We start from the raw sequence: 8,254 nt of genomic DNA on the forward strand, positions 1-8,254 counted from the left end.
CATCGGTGCGTTGGTGGTTCTTTGTGTCTGGGGATGGGCGTCCAGGTATACACCGGCTCACTCCTTGGCGGCCGCTTATCGGGGCCTGGAGCCTGGGGCTCTCTCGGGCCACTTCGGAGGTGGGGTGCCCCCGGCCTCTCGGCCTGGGGCTCGGTCACTCAGGCACAGCTGGCTGCTGGCGGAGCTCACGGGCACGTCACTGCAACCCCCCCTGGCTTCTGCTCCGCGGCTGCTGAGTGAGCCCTCATCTGGGACTCTCCTCAGCTCTTTCCGGGACAGTGGCGCGGCTGCCCCTCTGTTGGTCTTCCTTGGTCTCTTGTGTTCTGGGGGCCTCTGGATGTCTGGAGTTTTGATCTCCTCCATACCTGCTTCATGCCCTGGAGGACGGGGCTGTGGCCCCCCCACACCCTCTAGCAGATCATCACATGAAGGAACCTTTTAAAAACAAGCGCGTCCATGCTCACAGGTGTACACACGGGTGATCACACCCACAAACTACACCCTTTTTGGCTCCTACCTCAAAGCACACTGTGTTCTGTTGATCTTATGTGCTGCACAATAATGTTTAATATTTAGTATTTACTGTCATATTCCCATATATCATTGTGATGTTGTTTATTCTATTACTCTCGTTCTCTTCTGCTTGTTTTCTCTTTTCTTTCTCAACAGGTGATTGATATATGCATTTTTTTTTCTGCCCATTCTGTTGGTTTTTGTTTTTTGCCCTTCTCCCCTGTCCCTCTTCTCAGCTGTTTCTCTTTCCCTCTTTCTTTCTCCCCTTCTTTCCCCCAGTCAAGTCTGTCCCGTATTCAGCAAGTGAAAATAAAATAAACAATAAAAAGTGAATCAAATGGACCATTATGGCAAGGCTGGGATGGTCAATTTGGTAAAGTATATCCGTTGGGCATCTTTCTTTGCCTTTAGACAATAATTCTGATGGCAAAAGAGCCAAACGGGACAGGCAAAAAAAAAAAAAAAACATAACATGAGTTAAGAGGAGGAGAAAAAAAACTCCACTCAGACTGAGCCCCTAGTGGGAGAACAGTTTGATAACAGAAAAAAACCCCCACCTCAGCACAAAAAGCACATGACTATCAATACACCATAGAAACACAAGACAAGCAACAGGGGCGGGTAAAAGGTAAGAGAAAGCCGGTGTAGACAGCGCATCCGGTCCTGCAGCATGTCTGCGCTGGTCCAGTCGACTGCCATCTTCCCCGGTAGGGCACAATTATCGAAGGCGTTTGGAAAGGGAGGGTGTCAGTTTTGGCCGGCGGTCATAGGTTCTGTGCAATAATATGACGCGAGACTGGAGTAAAAGACATCCATGGATTGGCACATTATTAAAGAAGGCGCATGATAACAGCAGAAACACTCACTACAACTAAACAAAATGGCTTCCTTTTATACTCTACCTTTTCAGGTGAGCATCCGGAATAGCCCAAGTATGGGGGTTAACTAATCAAAATGAACACATAACCCACCACACAAACAAACATACAATAACATTAAAGCACATCACAAACATATACATATTTCCAACACGTACTATAAACAAACCAATAACATAAGCTTCACCCATTTCTATCTAAATTAAAACCCTCTTTAACCATACTCCCTAACCTGGCACACTGGTCTGCTCCAAGAGCTCTTAAACAGGTGATTGAGCTGCTTTCACTCTTTTGCTCCACATCCTGCAAGAAGCAACCAGGACAGGTGAGTACCTTTACAAGTTCTCATTTCACATATGTTTAGGTTATTGATAAATGATTAACTGCAAGCAGCTCTAACTTTGGCTCTTCTCCAACGCAGGTAGGATGGCCAGTCCCACTGTCTCTGTTCCGTTACAAGCTGGCAATTTAATCGTATGTCAAATAACCTAATAAAAGACTCCATAAGAACTAATGTGTTTTCTTTATTACCCTATTTTAAATTCCTAATCAACAATTAATCACTAACAATACCAATCAGGTAATGGAACCCCTGGTCTCCATTACATTTCCTCCCCCCTTCCCCTTAGACTACTGTACTTCAATCTTCATACATATGTGAAAGACAGTCTGCAACACAGTTAGATTTGCCTGGACGATACCGCACTGTGAAATTATAGGGTTGCAATGACAAATACCATCTCGCAACACGCATGTTGGTCTCCTTCATCTTGTACAGCCACTGAAGGGCACGGTGGTCTGTCTCCAGGGTGAAATGTCTGCCTAGAAGACCAGACACCAGCGAGGGAGGATAAGAAGGACAGACGCAACAACATTGTCATCCCCTATGTAGCCGGTGTATCAGAGAAACTCAGGAGAGTTTTCTCCAAGCATGACATCCCGGTGCATTTCAGACCCAGCAACACGCTCAGACAGAAACTGGTTCACCCGAAAGACAAAACGCCAAAACACAAACTTAACAATGTGGTGTATGCTGTACAGTGCAGCGAGGAATGCCCAGACCTCTACATTGGAGAGACCAAACAGCCACTTCACAAGCGCATGGCACAACACAGAAGAGCCACCTCCACAGGACAAGACTCAGCAGTCCATCTGCATCTTAAGGATTGTTAAGGTTCAAAATTGAGGAGGGAGAGTACAAACCATCCATGGTCCAGAAGCTCTTGGTCCAACAATGATTTTAATGAACACACGTGTGGGAAGACACTCTGTACGCAGACACCCAGTAGTCCTCGACTTAATCAAAGCATGAACAGATATTTTATAGCATCAGGGTTTGATTTACTGACGCCCCTTCATGCGTCACAGATACATTTTATACATAGATCAGATCAACACCACAATGACTTTTAACCCAGAAGATCATCTTCTATTTTCATGGCTGGTACTTTCCGTTCTTGTCTTAAAGTGAATTGTTCCTCTTTCTTGCCGAGACAACAAGGACGGTTCCTCTTTTACCGAGACATGACTAATCTCTCCTCTAAATAAATCTAACTCATGTGTGTGTGTCACGACCTCACATGCTCTTTCTCAATTCACCTGTTGCACTTCTGACCTTTCACCAGACCAGAGGCTCACTGAGACTATATGTATGTCTTCTACTAAATAAATGTTTTAACCAAGAACTTCTACTAAAACCTTAATATGAAATGACCTGATATAAGTGTTTTGTAAGCATGTATTGGAATTCCTTCTATGGCTCCAAGTCACTTGCACAATAGATTGTCCGGACATCGCGCCGAACAAAGCTTCCAACCCCCAATTAATTGACCGAGCTCCAACTCTTTAATAAGCACAGATATGCATTGTGTATAAAATAGTTATAACTGCATCTGAAATACAAGGTCAACATAATAACTGTATGCATAACATCTTAAGGCCTTCTTAAAGCTATCTGTTACATTGTTAAAGCCTCGTCTTAGCCTGCTGCTCAAAATAACTTTCACTTCTGCAAAACTCTCCAAGCCTGTTTCCTGTCCTGTTACTTTTAGCCTTTCTGAAAGACACACACTGTTCACCCCTGAATGCAATATAAACTCCAGATTATATTATTAATGCAATGGTAATAATGATGATTATTTAACAATAGCAGTAAAATAATTTCCCTGCTCCACAGGATAAAGGACACTCTTTCGAGGATGCCAATGTTCACATTTTGGACAGAGAGGACAGATGGTTTGAAAGAGGAGTGAAAGAAGCCATCTATGTCCACTGTGAGCGACCATCTTTGAACAGAGGCAGGGGTTTACGACACCAACTCTCTGCCATCTATAATCCAGTTTTGAGATCCCTTCCCAGACGCCTTAACGCCCACTCACATCCTGGGCCATCTGACCTCAGGAATTCGCATGGTAAGCTCCTTTGTCTGCCTAGAAGATAGTACCTCAGTGACTCCACTGCCCACTTCATAGCAAGACACTCCTTTTCCACGGTGGAGTATCTAGACTCTCTGTCCTGAAGCTTTCTGCTGAGAAAAACAACCGGGCGCCTCACTCCCTCCACCTCCTGCAGCAGCACGGCTCCTAAGCCTACTCCAGAAGCATCTGTCTGCAGTGTGAAAGGCTGAGTGAAATCCGGGCTGTGTAGAACAGAATCACTTGTGATGGCTGACTTAAGGTCAATGAAAGCTCTGTCACAGTCTTTTGTCCACTTGACCTTATTCGGCGCCGACGCTTTTGTCAAATCCGTGAGAGGTGCTGCCCTTTCTGCAAAGTGGGGGATGAATTTACTGTACCAGCCCACTAAGCCTATAAATGCCCGCACCTTCTTCTTGGTTGTAGGAACTGGATATGCATGGATTGCCTCCATTTTCCCCACCTGAGGCTTCACCTGTCCATGTCCAACCACATATCCAAGGTACTCCACCTGCGTCTGTGCGATCTTACACTTGTGAGGATTGATAGTAAAACGAGCAGATTTGATTAGCTTTAGAACGCGTCGCAGGTGAGCCACATGCTGCTCCCAGGTCTGACTAAATATCACAACATCATCTAGGTATGCTGCAGCAAAGTCTGACACATCCCTCAAGACCTGGTCCATCAGCCGCTGAAACGTTGCTGGTGCCCCTTGGAGACCAAACGGCATCAACCTGAACTGAAACAGCCCAAACGGGGTTTTGAAGGCAGTCAGTTCCTTTGCCTCTGGAGCTAGGGCCACCTGCCAGTAGCCCTTGCTTAAGTCAAGAGTGGTAATGAACTTACTTCTCCCCACCCTTTCCAAGAGCTCATCAATGCGAGGCATTGGATAGGGGTCAAACTTTGAGACGGAGTTGAGATATCTCAAGTCAATGCAAAACCTCAATGTTCCATCCTTTTTCGGGACCAGAACAATTGGGCTGCACCATTCACTCGCTGATGTTTCAATTATCCCAAGTAACAACATTAGGTCGATTTCTTTCTTCAGCTGTGGAACCAGGCGTTCAGGAATCCTATAGAATTTTCTACGGGGTGGAGCATTATCCCTCAAGTGGACTTTGTGTTGTACCAGTTTTGTAAAACCAGGTTTTTCCTGGAACAAATTCGGATCCAGAAGAGCCCTTAAATCTCCCTGCTGGGAGGGCTTAAGATGGGTCAGTGACACTAAACTTGGCCCTGATTTGCCTGTGGGAAAAAACTGTTCTCCCTCCTCTTCGTCCTTGACTACCCGAACAAGACAATGCTGTTTTACCTGCTGCATGGACTGCGTTTGCTGTTGCTGCTGCTGCGTGGTGGGCTCCTGCTCCTGCTGCTGCTGCGTGAATTCTTTTAACAGGTTAATATGGAAGACCTGATGTTTCTTCCTCCTGTCAGGCATGTACAGCTCATAGTTAACATTGCCAAGACGTTTTGTAATTTTGTAGGGGCCTTGCCACCTGGCTAGCAGTTTGCTGTCTGTCGTAGGAAGCAACAGCAACACATGCTGTCCTGGTTGGAATGTCCTTTCCCTGGCCTTCTTATCATACCAGGTTTTCTGCTTGTTTTGAGCCACTTTCATGTTTTGCTGTGCCAGTATTGTCATTTGTTCTAGTCTCTCTTTCATTTTCAGCACATAAGCTATTACATTATCTCCATCAGGTTCTGGATTCTCCCATTGTTCTTTCAGCAGGTCGAGTGGACCTCTCACTTGACGGCGATAAAGCAGTTCAAATGGTGAAAATCCTGTAGAGGCCTGTGGCACTTTGCGATAGGCAAACAACAAGTAAGGCAGCCACTGATCCCAGTCTAAGCCAGTCTCTGTTACAAATTTGCGCAGCATGTTCTTTAGTGTCTGATTAAAACGCTCCACCAGTCCATCTGACTGGGGGTGGTAAGGGGTGGTTTTAATACCTTTTATGCCAAGTAATCTATATACCTGCTGTAGAAATTTAGACTGGAAATTTGTGCCACAGTCTGTCAGGACCTCTTTAGCTATACCTACTCTAGAAAACAACTGCAGGAGACAATTGGCAACCTGTCTCGCTTTCACTGATCTTAGGGGGAAAGCTTCAGGATAACGAGTGGCATAATCACAAATGACCAAGATGTAACGATTACCCGATGAGCTTCTTTCAAGGGGCCCCACGACATCCATTCCTATTCTTTCGAAAGGTGTATCTATAACAGGCAATGGCTGAAGATGGGCACGGGCCACTCCTTTATTTAGGGTGAGCTGACATATCTGACACGACTTACAAAACTGCTGTAGTTGAGTGTACATGCCAGGCCACACAAAACGGCTTGCAATCCTATGTAGAGATTTCTGAAAACCAAGATGGCCTGCCCAAGGTACAGAATGACCAAGTTCCATGAATTTGTTTCTTAGTGCCTGTGGTAATGCTATGGCTTCAGTCTTGCCTTTACACTCATAAAGCACACCATTTCTCAGCACATAGGTTGCATCTGCCAACACATCTACTTTCCCTTGCATCTGTCCATCAACCTCAGACACCTTATCAAACCAAGATTTTAATGATGGATCTGCCCGTTGAAGTGAAGAGATATCTGGTGGGATATCAAGTTCCAGAGGGAGGTTGGGGCTCTGGTCTACACCCTCTAACCTGGATGAACCCCTAAATTTGTCTCTTCGTCTTTGCGCTCGAGATTTAGCTGGTTTTGCTGGGCTTACTTCTAATTCTTCATCATAGAAAGGTAGCTCTTTTAACGGGTCATTTGCACTCTGAGCTCTTGTGGTGATCAAACTGGGGATTGCACTTTCTGGCTGTGCCTGCAGAATAGTGTCTTGCTTCTGTAAGTTGTGGTCCTGATCTACATGAACTGTATGCAAATGTCCCGGAACTTCATTAGACACCAAATCTAGCAGTGTAGGTATATCTAAGCCCAATATCACTGCATATGGTAGTCTGGGTGCTAAAGCCACTGGCAGGAGAAATGTCTGGCCACCTACAGTCAAATACACCTCAGCCATGGGATAATCCTTCTCATCACCATGTACACAGCTTATTTTAGTCCTTGTGTCACTCCATAGATCTCTTGGTACTAAACTAGCCAAAACCACTGACTGAAAGCTGCTTGTATCTAAGAGTGCTTCTTCACGCTGACCATTAACAAGTACAGGTGCTGTTCTTACTGCCTCATGATCAGGACCTGACAATGTGGGTCTGGGGGCTGAGCACAAAAGGGATGGCCTACTTTGTGTTGTTGCTGGGCAGGTATACTGAGTGTGGCCTATCTGGTTACAGTGATAACATCTAACATCTGGTTTAGAACCTGAATGTGACTTTTTAGTGTTGTTACTTTTACCAGAAACAAAATGTCTGCTTCCAACATAACTTCTACTCTGGCCTATACCACCACTCCTTACACCCCCATCAGACTTACTTTGTCCAGTCACGAAGCTGTCCCGGCCAAAGGTGGTTCCTCTCGATCCTGTTCTGGCAGAGATGAAGATTTCCGCTAGCTGTGAAGCCTCCTCTGCAGATTTGGGGGCACGTTCCCTGATCCACACCTCCAGATCTGGGTGGACCATCCTCAGAAACTGCTCCAAGATCATCAGTTCAGAAATGTCTTTCACTGTAGATTTTTCAGGTTTCGCCCATTTGTAAAACATATCTTTTAATCGCACATAAAGTTCTCTTGGAGTTTCACCTGGGTGCATATCCAGGGCTCGAAACCTTCTTCTGTATGTGTCAGCAGTTATTTCGTATTTAGCAAGAATGGCATCTTTTACTTTATCATAGACTTCCGAATCAGCAATGTCCATATGCACATAAGCACTACGTGCTTTACCAGTGAGCAGAGGTACGAGTCAAACAGCCCATTCTTCTCTCGGCCAACGGCAGACTTGAGCCATTCTCTCAAAGGTAGTGAGAAAATGCTCAATATCATCATCTGGAGTGAGTGGCAACAACTTGGGATCTCTCTGGTGAAATGGTTCCTGTCTTGGTAGAGACCACATCTGCTGACCAGTCAGACTAGGCCCCTCATCAAGTTCACCTCCCTCCTCGATGTGGTTGTTCTCTTGTTCCTGCTGCTGTTCTGTCATTTCTTTCACTTGAACTTGAATTTGCTGAAACTGATGTTGCATACTTCTCCATCTTTGTTCTTGTCGGGCTGATTCTCTGTCCATTCTCTGGTCTCTTGTTGCTTGAGACTGCATCAATGATTTCACCAGAGCTGTCAGTTCATCCAGTCTATCGCCAGGTTTAGCTCCTGCTTTAGCCAGTGGATCAGCTGTAGCACCTTCACCATCCTCTGCCACTTCATTACTGTCATTCTTCTTTCCACTTCTCGTCATCATATTTACCTCCTTCATTAGAGGCAGCACTCCTGACAGAGGGGGGATCGGTGTGTGCATATCAGTGTATGTGTGTGTCCAGAGTTCAGCTG

Source organism: Maylandia zebra, linkage group LG3, assembly GCF_041146795.1.
Source record: "Maylandia zebra isolate NMK-2024a linkage group LG3, Mzebra_GT3a, whole genome shotgun sequence".
In the NCBI taxonomy this organism is placed as follows: Eukaryota; Metazoa; Chordata; class Actinopteri; order Cichliformes; family Cichlidae; genus Maylandia; species Maylandia zebra.